Below are 23928 nucleotides of genomic sequence, written 5' to 3'. Positions count from 1 at the left end.
TAATAATGCTTTACTTTTATTTTCTAAATGGTCGACTGAACGTTTTTAGCAGGTTCAAAATCTTCTTGCGTAGCATTTAGATTTTTACAGAAAATGCATTTTTAATAGAAAAACTGTGCTGATGAGATATTTTAACCATATATGAGTTGTGGATAAACTTTTTAGAAACGTAGAAAATGTTGGAGGGCTCCAAGAACAATAAGCAATTTCTATTTTAAATCTAGAGAGATGTCTTTTAGTAATATGGTTTTGGTGCACTGTTTGCTCCATATTTCTCCTCTTCTTAGTCCTCTGTGTAGTTTTAATACATCTGTTGGACCTGTTTAGAGAATCTCATGGTGACAATCCTAATAACAATGATGTTACAGAATTTTTTTAGTTTTCATGGTATGGCATCTGCCACAATTTAAAAGCAATTCAATTGTATATCCTGAGAGCAACTTTAAAGCTGCTACTATAATCTCTTTAAAGACACAGGCCTGAGAAAATGCATTTTTAATGGGTTACAGACAGCTCCTTGTTTTAGTAATTCATTTTTTCATTATTTTGCAACAACTCTAAAAAAAGCACACGTCAATCCACTTAACTGAGAATTCCCCTTTCAAAAATTTTAACCAAAATCTCACTGTAATTCCTGGCAGAAGTTGAAAATATTATTCCAAGAGAAACTATATTCAATAGGGATGAGTTTAATCTACTGTATGCAGGCACATCCCAATGAGAGATGCATCTGCTATTCCATGTCTGAATTAAATGCATAGGGGAGTTCATTATTCATCTTTAGGAAGAAGATGAAGTCATGTGTGTAGATTTGATCTAGCATATACCTGACACAAGTGACTGGTTTATAGTCTGATAAGCTGCAGAAAGAGTAAGAGGCCAACTCCGGTTGGTGATCTTGCTCCCACCACTGTGGACAGGAGCCTAGATTTAGAAGAAATGCTGCCAGTGGTCATAGCAGGACAGGAGGATCCTTTGGTCCCCCCTCAGAGTTCTYTGGAGGAGTGCGGTGCACGTGCTGAATAATGTCCCTTACAGCCTGGAGTAGCACTGTGCATCATAAAGTGCATTTTGCTGGGTGCTAAAATGCATGTCACGTGAAAAGGATCGTGATCAATCCAATCGTGCCTCAAATCCAATTCATTAGCCTCCTTATCAATCGGGATTGCTACCAGGCATGAAAGTCTGTCACCTACCAGCGTTCAAAGAGCCCTAGTCTCAGCATTTTCTTCCTAAGCTTACTCCTTCTAAATTAGCTATTACCATTCTGGAAAAAAATTTTCTGTCTCTGGGGATATTTCTGTGAAAACATTCTGCTCACTGCTGAGCATCAGTCAAAAAAGCAAATAGGAATTATTAGAAAAAGAACAGAGGAAAAAGCAGAAAGCATCACTGTGCTACTATAAATTCATGATATACCCTACATCCTGAATTCTTCGTGTCACTCTGGTCAAAAAGTTATAATAAAACTACAAAGTATATTAAAAAGAGACCAAAAAGAATGAGCAGAGGCATGGATCAACATTTATATGAGGGGACATGTTAGGCTAGGATTCTTCAATCTGGAAAGGAGGCAACAAGATATATGACAGAGGTCTATAAAATCTTGAATAGTTTGGAGAAGGTATATAAGAAATGATTATGCATTATTTCTTATAATACAAGAGTTAAGGGTCACCAAATCAATCACTAAGTTTAAAACACTCAGTGGAAATACTTTATCACTTAATGCATAAATTATGAAGCTCGGTGCTGTAGAGTGTTGTGGAGGTCAGTAGTGTAAATGGGTTCAGAAATAGATTAGACAAATTTATAGAGGAAAGCTCCATTAAACACCATCATCTGGCTTAAGAAGTCCTTAAACCACTGACTGCCATAAACTAGAAGGATATATGAGGAGAAGGATTACTCTGTGCTTCCCTTATTCTTTTAAAAATTCCTCAGCCTTATAGGCTACAGGTTATATCCTGTAGCTGTGTGGGACAAAGGCAAATATCTGACAATACCTGATGAATGGGAGACTGCTTGCTTTGTTTTCTAGGCTATCAGAGAGTTGAATGCCTGATCTCCTAGTACTATTTCCATCTTGGTTAAAATACATAATACCACTTTTCTATTGGTATTGCTTTCATCAAGTTTTTTTCTTAACTCATCTCACTTCTAAAATTCTGCTTCTAGTTTATGAGGAGTAAGGGCCTACACTGAAAAGATTCATGTCACATAAAGCACACACAAGAAAAAGTTAAATATTCAAGTTCTAGTGATTCTTCCCTCCTGTCCTCTTTTCTGTGGAGGAAGGGAGAAAGTTATCAATCTGTAGCCTTCAGATATCACTACATACTTTTTTTTCTGTACAATTGTTGTTACACTGTGATAGATATCCAAATATATCTCATTTAATCCTAAACTATTCCCACTAAGTTAAATGCAATGTTGGCATAGAGGCATTTATGGAAGCTTTTGATTCTTCTGTACCTAATCAGATTCCCAATTTCCTTACTTGATTGAATCAAAACAGTTAATTCAAGTGGACAAAGTCAAACCATAACTTGTGCAATAAATAATCCTATTTGCGCCCAATATAAGAGAGAAAGTTAGTTTGGCTGAGAATAGATCTTGGAGTATAGATACTTTTCATGTGGACTCATTTCATATATTTTGCTGAGTCCAAGCCTCTGTAACACAGAAAGACTTCTGAAATTCTTTCACTATGATCAAGTGACTTTTTAGGACTTTTTGTGTTTTGCTCCTTCCCATACCTGAAGAATAAATGCAGTAAGAGGATCCTAATTTAAATCTGTTGTACCTAGATACACAGTGTTGTAATATTCCCTTAGCTTCTCTGTAAAATGGTGCAGATACCAGTATAGGAAATGCAAATGAACAATAAAGGAGTGCTTACTTCCACATAACGATTTTTTTTTTATCCCATACTTATTCTCAGATCTTTCCACATAGCTCCATAGATTCTATCCATCCATATCTCAGCCTTTTCCTTTAATATATTATCATAGTTTCTGTTCACAATCTTAGCTGATTGCAACATAAATTTTGCTGAAATATGCTGTTTCCTTAAGCTGAAATATATCAGTTCATATTAAATGTTTTTTGAAGGCACTTTCTTTACAGCTGGCCTGCGACATGGTAGACCTAAGGTTAAATCCTTGCTCTGCTTAATTTGAAATTCTCTGGAATGAAAAACCCTGAGGCAGAGAGTTAAGCCTGACATCTCAGGTCACTATCCTAACCATGAGACTATAAAGTGTGACACATGTACGTTCCCCGGTACAATTTCCTTTTCATGAAAAAGATCAGAAAGTGCTGTCTTTATTTCACTGAAGAATAAATCCAAATTGCCAATTGCCAAGGGTTACCACAGAAATGGGACTCATCTTCCAGTCAACTCCATTTTAGTTTTAAGAATTTCCTTTTAAAATGTTTGTTTTTGTAATATTTTTCAGTATTCATTTACTGTCTAATCTTTGCAAAAAAGAATGGTCTGTGACTTAAGCATTTAATTGAGACTCAAGAGCTTGTACTAACTTCCTGATTCTTTCTTAAATCTTTCCTTTATGCCTTGTCCAAGCTGCATCACTGATCTCTGTGGGTGTCTGTTCCCCTTCTGCAAAACAGGGAACGAAGGTTTCTTCTGTGTTGTCTACTTAGATTGCAACAATGCACGTGAAATTATTCTTGTCCTTTACTCTGTGCTGGTAAGTTTGAGAGAAACATGGACCAGTCGGCCAATGCTCCATGACAGAGTGGAAGAAATTATCGGAGATCTTGAAAGGAAGACCATATGAGAAAAGCCTGAATAAACTGAAGTTCTTTAACCTGAAGAAAAGCAGGGAAGGATTAGTTCTCCATGTCTTCTGATGGATATGAGCAGAAATAATGATTTTAAATTTCAGAAAGATTTAAGTTTGGTGTTAGAAAACGACTTCTAAGGATAGTGAAGGCCTGGGGAAGATTCCCAAAGAAGGTTGTAGAGTCTCTGATATTCAATGTTTTTTTAAAACTTGCTAGGCGAACATCTATCTGGAATTATATAGTAATACATGCTTCTTTTGGACCTTTGGAGTTCAGATATGCTCCCATAATCTTACCTTTATGTACCAGAGAGTGTTCTTGGTTAATACTGGTTACTGGAAATGCTTCTTCATTAACTACTAAACCCCAAATTGTTACAGTAGCTAAATAAGGCCATGCCTGTAGATACACCAGGGAGCACCGAAAAGGGGATGGCCAGCTTGTGAAAGGGAATGCCATAGATCTGTTGCAGGTAAACTGCTCTTCATATAAGCATAAATTTAAATATCCAAAACAGACAATATATTTGCAATGTTTGTAAAATGTGTGAACAGAAAGGAAAAATACCTACTTATTTGGTTAGCTCAAAGGTTTCTTATACTTCATATGAAGCTGGTAGACATTTCAGAGCTTCTTAGCGGGTTTTACCCAAGACTTACATCTTTGGGCTGTACTTGCAGAAGCAGACCAAGCTAGGAGGATCTGTATTTTCTTTGTGATACAGACCCATCTTCAAGGTCATTTAGATCAAAAGTTGTCCCTACAATCATTTATTATTCATTTACCCGATTAGGAAAGGTCTTAGTGCCTCCTCTCAGCAAACTAGGCCATTTAAGAGATGTTGGTATCTCCTGGGCTTGACCTGAATGGTTCTTGTCTACCTAGATTAACAGTTAATGATTTTTATGACTCTTTCCATAAAGGCTAGATCTTAAGAAGTTAATGTATTATGAAGCACAATACCCCTTTCCACTGAGCTGATAAATACAGAAATCCTATAGCAAGCTTTTCATATATAAACCTCATATTCATATATACGTGTGTGTGTATAAGTTCCGATATATATACACACATATACACACGTTGGAACTTATTCAATTACAGAAGTGAGATTAATGCATGCATCATTTAAGATCAGGAACCAAGATAACTGGTCATCAGCATGAACTGATAGTACATCTGGACAATCTGATCCCCTCCCAAGCCTCAGCTCAGGGGACTGGTGAAGCATGGCTAGAATTTAACCTGTTGCAGGCGCAAGGGATGGGACTAGATGATCCTCTGAGGTCTCCTCCAGTTCTTATGATTCTGTGTTTGAGGCCAGTATTTTTCTTTCTGTGGGCCTGTGCTCTTACTAGCACAGTGGAGCTCTGATTAGAATGGAGCTTCCAAATAATACTACAGGGAAGATAATATATAATCCTGCAGTGCTGAGGTCAGTGAAGGTTCAGCATTGATTTCTGTGGCAGCTAAGTTGCCTTGGAAAACACTTTCTGCGTGTGTATTTTCTCTCTGAGCAGCAATTTGCATAACAGTCATTTTTGCTCCTATCTGTCCACCTGCCATTATGAATATCAGCAGAATATAAAGATATCAGTTGGCAGTTAATTGCTTGCCAGTAAGCAAGTATGAGAAACTCTTCAATTAATTTAGTGTTATTTTTGAATAACAGGGTAGTCTGTTAAAAATTCAACTGAATTCTCTGGGGATTTAAAATCCAGAGTAGTCTCTTCTACAGAGCAAATCTCAAATAGGTCACCTAAGCTGTAACCGTTTTAAACCAATCATTAAATAAAATATCTCTATGTTTTAACAAGAATCAAAGTAGGCTAAGAGCATGTATACCACTAACCAGGATCCTTGGTAGCTGTGACTCGGAGGATATTCCTTTAATTGAAACTATTCTTACTTTTCATTTTGGAACTAATTATTCAACTAATGAAATTCAATCAGCATACCAAAGGAATGATCTCTTCAGCTATGAGCGTACCTCAGCCACTCTTACGGCTTCGAGGATGCTGCAATCCTTTTCATTGTTCTTCTCTTCCTGTAAAGCTTCTCGCACTGTGTGCCATAATCCTTCTCGACTCACATCACCACTGAGTTCATTGCAGCTCATAACAACACTGTAAACTGCTCCATAGTGAATAACCAAGAGTAGCTCTTTACCTGCAAATAATCACATTTTTGTGTGTGAAACGTAACAATTTTGCTATCAGGTTAATAAGTTTTAGGGAGTAACAAAGAAATAGAAACCGTTCATTAAATGAAAGGTTTTTATAATACCAGCAGAACATGCTTTCAGATTTTAGTGGGCAGAGTTGCAAAAAATTTGGCTTAGTGAATTGAGACCTCCTACAGGGGATATTTAATTTTGAAACAGAAGCATCAAATCTCTCGGTGCATGGATTTTGTTGGCATATGATACTGAAAATGAGTTTGTCCAAGAAAACAGTGTTATGTGTATATGGAATAGAGGAGGGAAGGCTCAGAGGGAGGTTAGATGATGCTTATGCCTGTTGTTAATGAAAATAAGCCTCCATTCCAGTTTCTAAGCTCACAGAAAGATTTGCTTTAAAATTATCTCAGTTAACTATTACTCAGCTCTTATGGAAAAACATAGCAATTCCCTTCTTTTGTTTGAAATAGGGAAATCATGTGAAGTGTAAGAGCACTCAATATATCAAAAATACTAAAAAAGTTCAAGTAGAGCAGCCATCCCTTAAACACCTATCCATGTCCCCTTAGAAAATGCTGGCTAGTAACTTTTTTGTTTAAGGTTCCCTTCAAATTAGTAAAGAGAATATTTTGCATGTGGACACACAGCTATTAGTCATCTAGCAGCTTGACCCTGCACCATGCAAAAATGTCTTCTGAAAGATGCTCAGAATTGTTAATTGCCTTTGAAATCATCCTGACTGCAGCATACTTAGTAACTCGCAGGAGGGAGCACAGCACCCTTCTGGAGGAGTGAATTAGATAGCTTTTAACAGAGGCCACTGTGTAATCATGTTTGACTTAAACAAAGGGCCTGGAGGATTTTTAAGGTATTTGCATATGAAATATTCAGAATTAGAAATATAAGCTAATGAAGTTATCGGTCCTTGTTCAGATTTAGARGAATCTGTCATAAAATTTGGAACATACTTGCCATATTTAAATATAAAACATGTATAGCTTAAAGCTGTTGGAAATAAAATTTCCAAATTTAATCTTTTGTCCATCTTCAGCCCAGCAAAAGAGCCTATCCATGCAAAAAAGAAAAAAAGAAATTATAAGAAACAACACATACATATGTAAGCAGTATTATTGAATCATTCTGAATAGCTCCAACAAAGACTGTTTCTAGTTTTCTTAAGTTAATCATTTGGGGTTTGAGCAGTATTGTATATAAATTTGTTTTTAATGCAGAGTGCTCTAAATAAGGTAGCAGTACTTTTTCCAGCTAAAAGCTATCAATTTCCAAGAAACAGCTCTTTTACCCGACTGCATGTGATCATGCAGATCTTGAGGGACAGCTTGAGAAAATTTAGAACTAGTACAAAAAGTATGAATGTAATTAAGAGAATTTTGTATAACTTGCAAGTTAGTGTGGATAGCATTATGCTTAGTCAGTGTAACAGTGGTAGTTTGGCCCAGGACTTTTAAGCACAATATGTAATGGGTTGAGATATGACTAAAGTACTTTAAAAATTATAAAAGACACACAAAATTACATTTGAATTCCTTAAGTCTAGTAAGATCTTAACTAGTTTTTATTGAAGACTTTCAAAATTGGACCTAAGGCTAAKGATGTTGTAAACATTTCATAGGAGTGTAAGCACCAGTAATTTTAGTTAATTTTTTCCTTCAGTCACAAATTATAAACCAAATGCACAGATGATATAACAGAGTAGCAAACAGAAGAAATAGAGCAAAGAATCATGAAATGGCAGATAATCATAGGAAGGGATCACAAAGCAATCATTGGAAGATTAAATTAGCTGAGAGCTAGAGTTCATGTAAGGCATAAAAATGAGCAAATGGTGTCATAGATGATCTGTACATAGTCCTGTTCCTAGTGTATTATACATAGAAAATACACTATGAAATATTTTATGGATTTAAATAAGATGTTATAATACTAAAAGTAATAGGCAAAAATGGATGGTAAGAAAAATGAAGACATTTAGGCAACAGAGGAGACAATAAATGTATTTTTTAAGTGAAGACACTGCTGATGAAACACAGTAGAGCAGCACAAGAAGTTCATTCCAGATGGCAGGAACTGCAAAGAAGCCTGTCCGCCCACAGTGTTATACTTCATGAAAGAACAGACAGGCAATGGAGTACAAAATTTAAAGAGAGAGCTGAACAAAGACTAGAAGATACATGGTCTAGTCTATTAAGAGCTTGGAACAACTCCATGAAAGTTTCAGATTCCAGGAAGGAAACTTTACTCTCCATCTTGAAATGAATGGGAACTTATGGACCTATGGACCTACTAAACAGTTCTCTTAAAACCAGTAGGGAAGGTTTTAGCCAAACATAATGCACTGAWCAAAATGCATCTTTCAAAGTTGCTATGGGAGGTGGGGGGGGAGGGGGGATTAAGGACAGCATGGAAATTGTGTTACCAAAGTGACAAAGCATGGTAAGTGTGATAATGATACTGAATCTCCAGGCATTTCTATTATTATAAACTGCAACTGAATTTTCTGGGAAATTTGTTTATATTGTATTACAGACACAGAAATGGTTTGTTTCCTTGGCTTAGAAAGACTGTGCTGCTTTGAGAGAACGGAATGCAGCTGAAACCAAAACTATGTCCAACAGTGGAAAAAAATTATGCATTTGATCACTGTATACATACAAAAAACTAAGGATCTCAGAGGTGCTAAAGGAAAGATGTAAAATTGAGCATATGTCACTGTATGTCACTGTATGTATTAACACAATATAATTAAAATTCAATGGCTTACAAAGCTTAATATTTAGAGATTACTAAAGATTATCAGCACACTGTTTCATAAAAGATGAAAAAAATTTCACACAAACCTTTTCTCTTTGCATACTCTAAATCTTTTCTCAATGAAGGGCAATATATTAGAAGCATGACAGAAAAACCATAAATCTGAATGTGATTTGCTTTAAAATCTACTAGATTGACTGCAGATCATAAAAATGTTCAGTCAACTATATTCTAACAGGTCACAATTCCTTTTAAAAGCCATTGATGATTTAATAAGTGAGACATATGGCTCTGCTCTTGTTGATTTAAACTCTGCTACAGGCTTCTTGAAGAAGAATATTTGTGAAGAGAACCTATCACACTCAAATGTCACACAGTTAATTCATCTCCGCCAATCTGTTTATAAAGACAGATGGCAACATGTTCGATTGTCATAAAAAGTGGACTGCAGTTTAATAATCACATCTAGACTTTTGCCTGGAAATTTGACTGGTATAGAATATATATATATATCAATATATATAGAATATATATTGAAAGGTCATGGAGAACAGGAGAGGTGCCCGAGGACTGGAAGAAAGCCAATGTCACCCCAGTCTTCAAAAAGGGCAAGAAGGAGGACCCAGGCAACTACAGGCCAGTCAGCCTCACCTCCATCCCTGGAAAGGTGATGGAGCAGCTCATCCTGGAAGCCATCTCCACGCATGTGGAGGAAAAGAAGGTGCTCAGGAGTAGTCAGCATGGCTTCASCAAGGGGAAATCATGCCTAACCAATCTGATAGCCTTCTATGATGGAATGACTGGCTGGGTGGATGAGGGGAGAGCAGTGGATGTTGTCTACCTAGACTTCAGMAAGGCTTTTGACACTGTCTCCCATAGCATCCTCATAGACAAGCTCAGGAAGTGTGGGCTGGATGAGTGGACAGTGAGGTGGATTGAGAACTGGCTGAATGGCAGAGCTCAGAGAGTTGTGATCAGTGGCACAGAGTCTAGTTGGAGGCCTGTAGCTAGCGGTGTCCCCCAGGGGTCAGTMCTGGGTCCAGTCTTGTTCAACTTCTTCATCAATGACCTGGATGAAGGCACAGAGTGCACACTCAGCAAGTTTGCTGACGATACAAAACTGGGAGGAGTGGCYGATACRCCAGAGGGCTGTGCTGCCATTCAAAGAGACTTGGACAGGCTGGAGAGRTGGGCAGAGAGGAACCTCATGAARTTSAACAAAGGCAAGTGCAGGGTCCTGCACCTGGGGAGGAATAACCCCATGCAGCAGTACAGGTTGGGGGTTGACCTGCTGGAAAGCAGCTCTGCGGAGAAGGACCTGGGAGTGCTGGTGGACACCAAGTTAAGCATGAGGCAGCAATGTGCCCTTGTGGCCAAGAAGGCCAATGGTATCCTGGGCTGCATCAGGAAGAGTGTTGCCAGCAGGTCGAGGGAGGTGATTCTCCCCCTCTACTCAGCCCTGCTGAGGCCACATCTGGAGTACTGCGTCCAGTTCTGGGCTCCCCAGTACAAGAGGGATGTGGCACTACTGGAGCAAGTCCAGCGAAGGGCCACAAAGATGATTAGGGGACTGGAGCATCTCTCTTATGAGGAAAGGCTGAGAGAGCTTGGCCTGTTTAGCTTGGAGAAGAGAAGGCTGAGAGGAGATCTTATCAATGTGTACAAGTATCTGAAGGGAGGGTGTCGAGAGGATGGGGCCAGACTCTTTTCAGTGGTGCCGAGCGACAGGACACGAGGCAATGGGCACAAACTGAAACACAGACGCTTCCATCTTAACATGAGGAAAAACTTCTTCACTGTGAGGGTGACAGAGCACTGGAACAGGTTGCCCCGAGAGGTGGTGGAGTCTCCTTCTCTGGAGATATTCAAAATGCGCCTGGATGCAATCCTGTGCAATGTGCTCTAGGTGACCCTGCTTGAGCAGGGGGGTTGGACTAGATGATCTCCAGAGGTCCCTTCCAACCTCAGTGATTCTGTGATTCTGTGATTCTGTGAACTACTCATCCAGGTTCCCTACAGCATCATGAGCTGCTCTTCTGTTCTGCTGTGGGTGACCTAGTGGCAGCTATCAAAAATGTTATTCTAAGTATATTGAAAGGAAATATGCCCCTGACAGCTCAGCAAGTGATATTCTGGCAAAGAAGCTTAGCAACAGGCATCCTTAGCTTGGAAAAAAGTAAGAAAAAAAAATCATTAGGTATTCAAGAGACTTGAAGTAATATTTTGTGTTTTCTGTTTGCTCTGTTTCATATTTTAGATCACTGCTAATTTAATATGCTCCCAAACCAGGAATGTAAAGGGTAATTTCATCTTATAACTTCTTCACCTCAGTGTAATTCAAATACAAGAGCCAAAACAATTACTGAATCAAGCCAGCTTTAAATGAGATGTATAYGTTCCACACATTGCCCTTTCTGAAAATGAAAAGAGCTGTCTTGACTCTAATGCTACAAATTCTGACCTGTCCTTATGATTTCCAGCATGGAACCCTGAAAAAAAAGGCAATTGACTCTCTTTGTCATCATGAAAGGTCCTCGGAACTAATTTCAACTGGAATTAACTTTTTATTCATTTTACCACTTAAAGCATTGTAGTTATATGTTTTACTGAAACAACACAGGAAAAAAAGTAGGTGTTGGAGGGATGGGTATAGCATGGTAGAAGAGAGAAGGCACTACAAAGTCAGTAAGCATATGTGAATTTTAACCTCTGTTCAGCAAGTAACATTTGTGTCACTGTATAAAAATTTCTGATGGTGAAATGAGCCTCAGGAAAGCTCCTAGTGTAATGTGCACAACAGTGCTACTGGCAATTGAACTTAGCGGATTGTGTCTGTGTATTCTGTAAGTTCATTTTCACTAAGACTTGTTATTTCAACTACGAATAATATATGTATGTGTTTATTTGGCTTTAGCCTAGTATTTCTAGAGCTTTTCAAAGTTGTTCAGACCTTTTGATCTCATTCTGTTTCCCTTCATATTAAGTTATAGTTTAAGTAGATCCTGTGTTCTGTATTCATCATCTTTGCCTTATTATGAGATACAAGGAAATTCTTGAACTTTTCCCCCCAATAGTATATGTTACCTTAACTTCTGCCAGAGATACTTATTATGCCTTGTCTATACAAATATTTTTTTTGTACCTATTTCCTTGGGCTACATTTCTTGTAGGTAGGATAGGTATGTAGCTCTATTGTTTGATGGTGTTGGTAGGATCCTGACAGGCACAGCTGGCCATATCTGGAAAATACTCACTAGTGCTGTTCAGTCAGTCAGTATACATGTATGTATTGTATTTGTATCCTAACACAAGTGGAGAGTAAACAGAGTATTAAAATATATATATCACAGAACAACTTGAAAATTACTTGGTACGTGTTGACATGAGATGTGAATGTTTTTGATTTGCTTTTTCCTCCATCTCTAGTGTTTGTATCACCTCCTGCGGAGCTACGTTCTGTGATGAAGGAATATAGCAGTGTGCTTCACAGATTTAGCCAGATTAAAATAAATCCTTGTTTTTAGCTCTGTTTTGTAAAAATGTAAAAATAAAAACTGATTTAGGAGAAATCAATCAGTTCTGTAACAAGAAAAGAAAAAAAATAGTGTCTGACTTAAATTTAACATCATGTAATGTTTTCAAAGGTTAAAAATAAAAGCATTGCTTTTATCAAACTTATTACTCCATGTTAATTTTTCTTGAAGAATTAAAGAATGGAGGAGTATGGAATACCAAAAGATGGACTTTTTTTTTTCTTTCTGTTTTTACCTTCATAAATAAATGTGACATTTGGGGGAGGTTTAGTCTTTCCTTTGATCATGAGATTTTATCTTTTCAAAAATTCCTGTATAAAAATTCTCGTGTAAATTCAGAGGTCAGTCTCTTGAAGCTGAAGGGTTTAATAACCAATCCACTAGGGTTCTGCAATTACTATGTTTAATGAAAAGGTGATAGTGGATGGCAGACCTGTCCTTTTCAGTTATTTTGTACAGTATCAAAGGGTGTCCAAATGCAGTCAACGTTCTTCCATACCAGTTCAAGAAAGATGTTGAGTATAGGCTTTTCAGCAAGGTTGTAAGTACTGTATCCAGTGACAGAAAGTTTAACAGGCTGAGTATTTTAGTCCATGGTATGCAATAAATTTATTCTGTATATATAGTATGTATAYACACACACATATAGTGTATAAAAATTATATCATAAATATAGCATCTCTGACTGATCTTATCAAACACAACTAACTAAGGGGCAGTTTAAAGATAGCTGCTATTTTAAAAGAAACTGAGAAACACCAAAGTTATTAGGGTTCAATATGTGCTGCTATTCTGTAACTCAATATTTAAACAATGTCCAAATTATTTACCTTTGTAAGTAGAGTGCCTTTATGAATATAATGTTTTGGAAAATATATCATCTGACATTGTATAGGTATCCATTGCTCTTTATACTTTTTTTTTTTTTTTTTTACCTCCTGAAGCACCTTGACCAAATTAGCATGAAGACTGAGAAAGCTCTTCCTCTAAAGGTAAGCAGTAAACTTCTGCTCAGAAGTATTCACACTTTTAGAAGGCCAACCTTTCCCTTACATCTTTCTCTTCCATGATCCAGCTAGGATCCTTCTCATGTAGCCACAGCTTGACACACCTTCACAGTGTGTTTTCATAAAGTCCTGATATCCATCCAGGGCTGTGGATATTTCATAGCTGGATCATTGTGTAATCAGATTCTTAACTTTTTTGTGAAACTAGGCTGATAGAGGTTTTCCAATGAGGCCCGGTATGGAAGGATGCCTTAAGAGCCACCAACATTATTAGTTACCAGGGTCAAGGCTTTGTGGAGCCTGGAGCACAGCTGATCTAGTCAGTTCACTTCATTATTTGATAATTACAGGAAAACCTTATGGATGTTTCTGAAATATATCTTAATATGTAACCTATTGGTGCTCTATGGACTTCCATTAACTTCTATGTGAACCAGTGTTTGCAATCTATTCTAGTCCAGGAAGAATGCTTAAAATCTCTGTTTTTAAAATTCTGAAATCTCTTATTGTATATAGGTTTCCTTGCTAATCATCTTACTGATTCACCATCCACCACAGCAGACATGTTAACTCACTGCATATGCTTTTCATTCACATCTAAACTATGTTGCTTTTTTTTTTTTTTTTACAAATGGGCAGGCTAGGCACATACACATAATCAGTTACTACAGCTCAGCTGATGGGAGGCAATTTGTGTTGTTATAAACAAAGCTACTTCCATGAAGCTTTGAATATTTCAATGACATAGTGGGTTGAAATAGTTTAATCTTTTCTCAATACCTGATCCCAGAATATTATAATTTTAATATATATTTTGTCTTTGCTTTTGTTTTACTACATTTTTTTGTTTTGCTGAAATTTGAAGCCCAATACCACATTTAGGCTAGCTGCTCACCTCTTTCCAATCGTGCTTCGACGTAGGATTCATAAGAATTAATTCAATACACCTATGTCCTTTATTTTCTGTATTTCAGTAGCAGTATTTCAGAAATATCCATGAGTTAGCTGAGATTTTGTTATAATTAACAAATGATGAAGTGAACTGACCAGATCAGCCATACTCTAGGTTCTGCAGACCACACTTTGACCTCTCTACCCTCGCATTTTTTTTTGCTGAACTGTTTTCCAGCCCAGGTGATCTCCAGTGCCCTTACTCCAGTTGGCTGCAATTCCAACTCTCATGCAGTTGGGCTGTTTCCTCAATCTGAGCTGTGCGGTCTGGTTTGGAACAAAGCACACAGGAAAACAGAATGAAAGGTTTGTGATGACAGACCACAAAATATTACTATGGCATTGGAGTAACAGAGATTTTAGTAAGTCTCTCTTACCTCCCCCTTTTGGCAGCCCCAAATTTTAATCATATTTTTCTTTCTTGAAAGGAAATAAAAGCAAACTATACATCCAGGTCAAGTGTGCTGTTATGAAGTTGATTTTTATGATGTTCTCTTAAGCCTGACAAGCAGAGTTGGTGAATCATTTTAGAATAAGGTTCCAAAAGGAAAAACACATATATTTGGCTTTCTTCTTTATGACAGATGTTACTGACATTGCTGTGTGGGAAGTGATTTAGGAGGCATAGAACCATTAGACAAATAGTAAGGTTAATAATAGCTTTTTTGTGTAAGACATTTTCCCCAGAGAATATCTGACAGACAAAAGAGGAGGATGATTCTTGATACCCCCCACAGAAGTCTTTGAACCACTGCCTTTTGATAGAGGAAATAAGCACGGTGGCCTAAGCTTTTTGATTAACCTATGCTGCCTGAGAGTATGCAGATAATTTTTAAAAATGTTTAAAACAGCCAATTATTTTCCTTTGGGAGAGTAAAACTTACAACTTTGCATCAATAGTAGAATAATACTGTTCTTGGTAGCTATTCTTAAAGCACCCATGAGCCTTTTTCAGTGTGCCAGGCACCATACAAACACAGAACAACTTCATCAGGAGATGACAATTATGGCGGGAGCTCTTCTAGATTTAATTCCAATCAAATGATGATGAGTTAGTCAAGAATACAAAGATGGAAGGCAACCTGTATGGCATAATGAAAGAGCTCATAATTCTCAGGAACAGAAAAAGAGAAGAGAGAATAAATGGAAAACCAGTGATACAAATGAAAGGGTAACAAGAATTACAGTGAAACATTCAGTAGGTACAATTGCGATTAGAGCTGATTCACTTCTTAAAGAGTCTAGACTGGAGGCATGTTTCAAGTGAGGTCTTACAGTGTCTGTCCTGAATCCGATGCTGTTCAATATTTCCATCAGTGATTTGGCTGATAGTGTAGAGAATAAGCTTGCTACATTTCCAGGTGGGACCAAGACAGGAGGAAATGCATGTATTTTAAAAGACATGATAAGAATACAAAATGGCCTTGATATATCGGAGAAATAGGAAGCAGCTCCTGTGAAGTAGGCAGAAGTAATCAGCTACATTACCAAGGAATAAAAGGCAGTCCTGCAGAAATTACGAAGGATCACCTGTTGTGCTTGAGTCAGCAATAGCACGTTGTAGCAAAACAGCCAAATAACATATGAAGAGACATGTACAAAACAATAAACCTATAAAACGTGAAATATTTGTCCAGTTTACTTAGCACCAGTAAGATTTCAGAAGAATTACAGGTTTGGTATACCTAATACCAGACTACTACATTTTGGAAAATGTCAGCCAAATGAAAAGACTCCATAGGAGAGGAATCAAAATGATCAGAGTTGTAGAAAAGATAACTTCTGAGAAAAGACTGAATAAACTGGGGTTGTTGAGTCTGGAAGAGGTAAGTCTGAGTGGAGATGAAAGAGGAGGGTAACAGGTTGTTCTCCATGTGTACTGGATTTAAAACAAAAAGACATGCTTAAATTTGAAGGGAGATTTAGATTCAACATCAGGAAAACTTTCTAAAGATAGGTAGGAACTGGAATAAGTGACTTGTATATTAGTGCCGTACATGACGTACTTGGACCACATACAGAATACTGAAGTGATACCCCTTTAAAATTCTCTATCTTGTACTCTTCCAAATCTCTATTGACCAGTACATAACCTTTGCAAAAAAACAGGAACTTTTGTTTATGTCTGCAGGCCCTGTATGTCTTTAAAGTTTATATATCCAGATTCTTTTCTCCTAAAAATATTTTAAAATACAGACTCTTCTAGTAAGAATTAATTCTTTTTCAGACATTTAGTCATTCTTTCAATGTAGATCAGTAAAAAATTGAAAGAAATTATCTTGAACAAAATAAGTAACTTATGCAGAAAGGGACTCTTATTTTTCTGATTTTCTTTCATTATTCACTTAATTCTGGGTTGCAATGTATGAGCTTACTGCAATTAGAGCGTCCTTAAATTATTGTTACAGGACAATTATATTTTCCACACGTGTAAATTACCATTATTCATATAAGTAGATTGAACATCATGTGAATGAGAATAATTCCAGTGCTAATAAAATTTAGAATTGAAATGTGTTAATTAAAACTAAAGGTAAGAAGGATGCTAGCAGGTAGTAATAATCAGGTCACTGATCTTTGCTTTTATTAATGAAAAACTACAGTGTAATTACTGTGCCTTGTAACAAAAATGTTATCCATGGTTCTTTATACGTTCCGTTTTCTTTTTTTTTCTTCAGTTTGTAATGCATTTAAGTGTCTCTGCCTTTGCTGAGATAAAGCAGACATTCTAAATTGGGTAAGTACAGAAGTGGTACTAAGTATTTGGGATACGTTTCCGTGTGGTTTTATAGTCTGTTGAATTGATTAAGTCTATTCACTGGCTTCATTAGATGTTGGAGAATGCCCTTATGTGTATCTGTGTTTATTTCTGAAGTTCCTTTAGTAACTGAATTAAGCAGTGAGTAACATATGGAAGATGAGCTTTGTTGTCATGCAACTCAACCTGTCCTTGAAAGCCACTTATACTATTTTTAGAATAAGGTGAATGTTATTTTGGAAATGGAAAATCAATCAGCAATACGACTGACCCTAAGCTTGCTGCCAGTATGCTGTACTTCCTTTGACTGCCAGGCTGAAATTATAGCTTAAAAGGACAGCCAGATAATTTTAATCTTAAAATGGTCAATTAAATCAAATATTTTAATATGCTGTTTAGCTATTTTTGTTAGCTATATCAAAAACTGCTACTGCTGACAAGTCATACTCTTAGCAATAAAAAAAAACCCTTCAAATACTCAGCATTATTCTCTCTCAAATATTCCAAAAAATAATGGAATGGATTACTTTCTTCATTTCAGTGTGTGGCAAAGGGTTCCTGTGTTACAATCTGGAAGAAAATAATCATCCAACTTGTGGTTTGGTAAAGTTATCTTCTTCAGAATTAAATTTGAAAACATAAACTGAGTTATGGAATTGCCATTAAAAAGTGAATGGTCCGAAGTGTTAGTAAGAATAAACTAAATAGAAGCTCCAATATTTTTGGAGTTTTGTACAAAACTTTTTCCAAATATTCAGGGAAATGAAGACTGAACACCAGACTGTTTCCTGTTGCTGGGCTTCTCCCTCTGCTGTATAGCATTGCCATGTGTATAAAACTGGCAGAAATGTGTTTTTGACTTATTAGATACTTACAGTCAGCTGGAGGGTGGTATTGCAAAAGCTCAAAAAAACTTGCTCCTCTTAATTCTCCAGGATGCTTTACTGATTTTGTAGCATCCAGAATCCAAAGAAAGCAGTTTTTGTAACTCTGAGGTAATAGTACTTACACAAATATCTTGGAGTGCAGATGTGCTTTTGTAAAGCTGAGGGCCAGGATGATAGTTTTTTCATGGACTTCTGTTCCTGTTAGAAGTAATATAAAGCTTTGAACAAACATCTAGAAAATCTGTTACATGATTAATGCTCTAAGAAAAGAATTTTTCATTATATAGTGGGATCCAAATAATGTACTGAAATCTAATGTCACATTTATTCACGTTAACTCCCCCAAAGCGMATGGGTAACTAACTTAGTAGAGGAAATAATCATTCAGCAGTCATTCCTCTTGCTTGCACTACAAAAGTATTTCCTAGATGTTTATTCTATTGYAATAACTATCTTGTTCATTCTATCCTCCATCTCAAAATACTAAGGTCAACATGACCTTTGATTTTACACAGTAAAGAAAATAAATGCTTTGCTTCTGTTCAGTTTAGTGTTTCTAGCAAACACTCTTCCTCCTATATCTAAATTAGCACTGCTGTTACCTGCTTCTGAAGACAAAGAACTGGAAACAAAATCTCTCACTAGCTCCATTAAAATCTTCAAGCAGGACAAGTTTAATTTGGCTGCCTCTCCAAGGACCAACAAACCTAGTGCTGAATCCAACCTAGATATTTAGGAACAGAAAAGAAAAAAAAAAATAAAACCCAAACTTTAATGCTAAATAAAATAATAATTGATTTTTAAAATATAAAACCTATTGGTTAGCCAGAGGCAATTAGTGTCCTAGTTTACTAAAACCAATTAGATTCAGGAAACGCTGACATTTGTTAGAGTCAGTTAACATCAAAGTCTAGAGAACAAGTGAAAGTGTGCCACAGTTTTTATGAAGATTTATTGGGTTCATTGTAAAGGTCTGACAAAATCCATGCCCTGGAAAAGTCCTAATTTATCACGCTTCTTTTTAGATATATAATAGGAATAGATGATACAAGAAAGGGCACTAAAAGAGGAGTGTCTGTTAAGTTTGAGATTGCCTACTGTACTTACTGTGTGTTGCTAATAAATAAATAATTCATTGCTAGGGCTCAGGAATATTGTTGTAGCTTATTCATACACTTCTGCTACAGTAGTGGAGATCAGGCCATTATAGCAAGAGCCTCCAAAYTTAACTTACCTGGGTTCCAGTGTTGTTGGTGGGGTGGAGATATCTCTGGATCTGTTGAGCTATGTGGAGCATATCCAAGTAGTCTGGTAGTGTTTGCATCTCATTTTGAAGTAATTGGCATACCACAAAGTTACACCAAGTTATAGTTTATGTCATTTTCTTCTAATGGAGGGGACCTGTTTTCATGGTTACTAAAATTAAAGGTCTGTTGGGAGAAACAATTTAGACATCCTTTGTGCCAGCCTGCTAGCTTTACTGTAACATACAAGTTATTTGTCTAACTAGAAAGGAAGAAAAATGATTTGTCATCATTTGCTGACAGGTAAACAAGAAAAATATGAATTGTTAATGAATCAAGTTGGAGACATTTCAAGCAAATCTCTGAGAGAATCAATATTATGTCAAGGTTTATTCCATATCTTCATTAATGATCCAGAACTATAGTGAGCATCAGAGAAGACTGACATATAAAACAAAGGCATTGAGAAGGTTAGTAGTATGGCTGAAAGAATAACAAGATGATTCACCTTGTAAGACGCAAGCTGTAATGTGAAGAGAGAGTAACGTGGCATACAAATATAAATATAAATATGAGAAGAAACCTGGAATGAAACAATGTAGCAAGTAACTGGAAAGTATTAATGTACAGCTGATGGAACATATGTTTTTCATGTGGTACAGCAGGAACGATTCCAAATGAAATGTAGCTTGCAGCCTATTATGGATGAAAAGGGCAATGCAAAATGCCAATGTTCCTGTTACAGTTTCACACGGAATATTATATTCCATTGTGGAAAACTCACTACCACAAGATACTGATCAACAAACCAAACAGAATTCACTGATGAGTAACAAAACTGATTGAATGTCTGAGAACATGCTGTTTCTGATTTGGATTTGAGAAAGATTAAAAGACCTAAACTGCATAGTATGCAGTGTTTGAAGTGGTTTGTCTGCAGCCAGATATGAAGGCTCCGCTTGCACGCTAAACTGCTGACATGGAGAGCTATAGGCATTTGTATTCGTAGGCATTTGTATTCCATAGGTCCTATAAAGTAGGCTTGGTGAGAAGTCACTACCACTTGCCGGGGCAAGGTAGTACAAAATGGCTGGTTCCATCTGGAGAAAGTGGCAAACCTCTGGGAGGTGCAGTTGCTCCTGCTCCCCCCCCAGGTCCCTGTGAGTTCCTAGCTCAGCAGCACTGAATGTTCCTGCTCACAGGCAAGCCACTGCTAATCAGCTGTATTTTCACCTCCATGAAAGTCGGGGTTCTCAGCTTGACGCAGCTTGAAATTATACCCTGACTTTGAGCACTGATAGAAGATCAAGGCTGAATAACAGTCAAGAGGCTGCAGTAGATGAGAAAATAATAAGGCAACCCACATCTACAAGAATTGGATTGATGTCACCTAAAGGGTTATGAATAACAAGAAAGTGCTATTGAGTCTGCATTAGAGAAAATTTCTTTTGTAACTAATTACATTATATGTTTATGGTTAAAGAGGTTTTTGTGAGGATTTTGTCAGCTATGTAAGAATATGGTTTTATATTATAGATAAATAGGTTCATTAATTTGTATTTTGAGTAGATGAAAGAATACAAAGGAGTGTCACAGGAGGAGTTAGAGTAATTAATCAGAAATGTTTCTATCATTGTGACCTACCTGAACAAGGTGGAGCAGTTCCTCCAAAGAACTGCATGCATGTCTCATCACTTAAAACATTTAGTTAGACTGGTCAGTGCTTACTGTGTTGAACAGAAAAACTGCCCACTAACATAGACACAAAAGAGGTGGTGTAAGGATCCTTTTTATCTCTGCCTTTTACAATTCTATGATATAAGCACTCATATTTTTCTTATATTAACAGAATTTACCTAAAGGGTTTGCACATATTAAAATGTATAATTTTAATATACATTGTGACTTGGGATGTGAGTCAGTGTTCACTGGGGACCGCAGAAATATTCCTGTAGACTTAAATAAGATATAGCTCAGGTGTATAGTGGTGACGCAAGCAGATGTTTCTGAGTTTCAAACTTAAAACGTGCTTTTACAGAGAAGGCCTATGGACTTTATGTGGGATGAAATTAATAGTGGTATATAGCAGAAATTAAGGTCAACAAGGTCCATAGTAACAAAGTTCTTTTTAAAATACTTTAGAAACATACAGAAAACAGTTTGGAGTCTAAGACTGGATTTAAAGCAAAGACAAGTTTTATTTTCCATTATATGTTTTAACACTTTCCTATCAGAGCTTAAATTTTATAGTGTTATTGTAGTTCCTGTACAAATTCTAGTTTATTTCTACTCAGCATAGATTTCACTTATTGGTTATGGAGATATTCATCATCACAAACCAGATTAATCCCTGCGCAATGAAGAGGATCTGTGTAATTTTGTCAGCCTTGAAAACCGGACTGGGTGGAGATGTTTCACCCTTACCTGTGGTCTCAGTCCCCTACAGAAATTAACTTAACCTGAGACTCACAGATTAAAAATGGATCCGATGGCTGTAGACAGACCACTCCTGTYGCAGCAACATTGTGTTTAGAATCAATTACATACTGAACTTTCAAGAAAAGAAAATGCTTTTATTAAGGAAAAAAACAGAAATCATAAACCATTTCATATATGCCTAAGGAGGGGGCCGGGGGCAGCAGCTGTCATTGCAAAGAGTTATGTTAGGAATCCAGACCTAGGAGAGGGTTTCAGGCTGTGAGTCTCTATCTTATATATGCAAACAACTTAGTGCTATGTTTAGTTGAGATATCTGATAGTTTTCCTTGCCATTTCCTAATCGCTAGCTTTCAGCACATCTTTGCTTGGCTGTTGTAGTATCATTGAATCAGATTGCTTATATCCCTGTGTGCATCTGGACTGAAATTTCCTTACAGACCAGAAGAAGGTTTAAGATCTTATGATAGAACAACCACCAAGCGAGGACAGAGGTCTACACACACTTACCATGGGCCAGCCTTGCCAGACCTGTATTCCATTTTAATGGAGATTTTGGGGATTATTGTTTGGCCTGCATGATCTAAAGCACTGGATTAGCAAACCAGAATGCACTGAGCACTTTCTAGTCATCTTATCTTTCTTTCTTTTCTTCCTTATCATGCACCCCAAATGAAAGGTAGGAACAGGCTGCCATCAAGGATTGTTGCAACTGTAAGAAAACAGAGTAGTTATAGCCACAGTCAGAAAAGAGCTAACCATTAGGGCTCAGAATAGCATTACTAACAGTACCAACACTTGGAGCAGAAATGGTAAGGAAAAGACCTACTAGATACAGAATTGGAACAGTCAGGGGAGAAAAGAAACAATTCTTCTGCTTTGTGTTTCTTCAAAACCTGAATTAATTTACTGTAATTTCAAAAACTTTAAAAAACACAACTAAAACTGGAGATTTGTTCAGGTTAAAGATCACATTAAAAATAAACCTTACTTCAGCAGAAGCTGAAAAGCAAATTTAAGCTAATACCTTACTTGCACACAAAAAAATCAGATTCAACCGTTTTCCCTAAGGACTGAATGCATACTAATGGCAATAACACCAAAAATGAAAAACAGTCTTAGTGTGGAGTAGAATAATTGTATTTCTAAATCTTTTTTCACATACTTAAACAATATCCACTATATTCAGCTGCAGCCTTTATTGAACTGGCAGACTCATATATATATACACACACACATAGCTATGTATGTTTTAAATCTCCATTTGTTATTCATTTTGCTCTAGCAGCTTGTCTGTCTTTAGACTCTGAGTGCCTCAGAGTCCAAATATACTCRTCAGAGTATCTTTCTTTCAATGTCTGGACAATGTTTAATATGCAACAATCACTAACATATACAAATACTAAATAACAGAACTAAGTGGCAGGGAAGCTTTGGGAGGATAAATTTACTCTTCAGAGGTCAGGTACAAGAGCTGATTAAATATCTAACAGACTCCATTTTAGAAACAGTGAATATGGCCTATTTTAATTATTAGCTTTACAGGACTCATCATTTATAGCTTGAGATATAAACGCCTTTTAGTTCAGAAGTGCTAAAAACTAATAATAGGGCGGACACTATACATCTTTGGATAGCACTATTTTTAGATGATTCTTACACACTTTGTTGGCATGTAGCACAGTGACCTAATCTATTATATGCATTAAGTTTGCCAAACCTAGCAAGAAAAAGACACAAAAAATTCTACAGAGGCAGCAGATGTTCTAAACACCAGAGATTACTTACAGCCAAACCATGCAAAGGTATTTACACCAGTTTTGTCTCTCAATGCATAGGCTGAGTCATCCCTGATGTAGGTCAAAGCAGGATATAGTTTCCTCTAAATCTGAACTTGCTTGAGGAAGACCCAGGCCTGCTGGAACAACAGAGAGAGGCTAAGTCTGAACCACGGTCTGGCCTATGTTCTTTCTGGATCTTGCAAAGATCATCAGTGCTTCTAAAGGGAGTAGTATGTTTAGAATTAAGTTGTGCACTCAAGTTGGCTGATCTAAGCAGCACAGGTGCACTGAAGGCTGGAGGTAAGTGGGACTTGCAGAAATTTTAATTAGTTATTAAATCATGTAGTAGCTTGATTTCAAAGTAAAAACAATGTGCAAGAAAGTAAAAACCAGTGCATGTCACTCATGGATGACAGAAAAGGAATATAATTCTTGCTATGGAGTAGGACGTGGTGGTATGAGATGCTAATGCGCYATATATACATGGCTGGAGAAGGGTTCTGTACATCTACACAGAGGCAGACAGCCATGCTCTATCTCTGCACTTAGGGCTGTGAGACAGCTAGTCCT

The sequence above is a fragment of the Apteryx rowi genome, unplaced genomic scaffold (assembly GCF_003343035.1).
Source record: "Apteryx rowi isolate R43461 unplaced genomic scaffold, aptRow1 scaffold_161, whole genome shotgun sequence".
Lineage (NCBI taxonomy): Eukaryota > Metazoa > Chordata > Aves > Apterygiformes > Apterygidae > Apteryx > Apteryx rowi.
The sequence above is the reverse complement of the archived record's forward strand: the minus strand, read 5'-3'. Positions refer to the sequence as shown.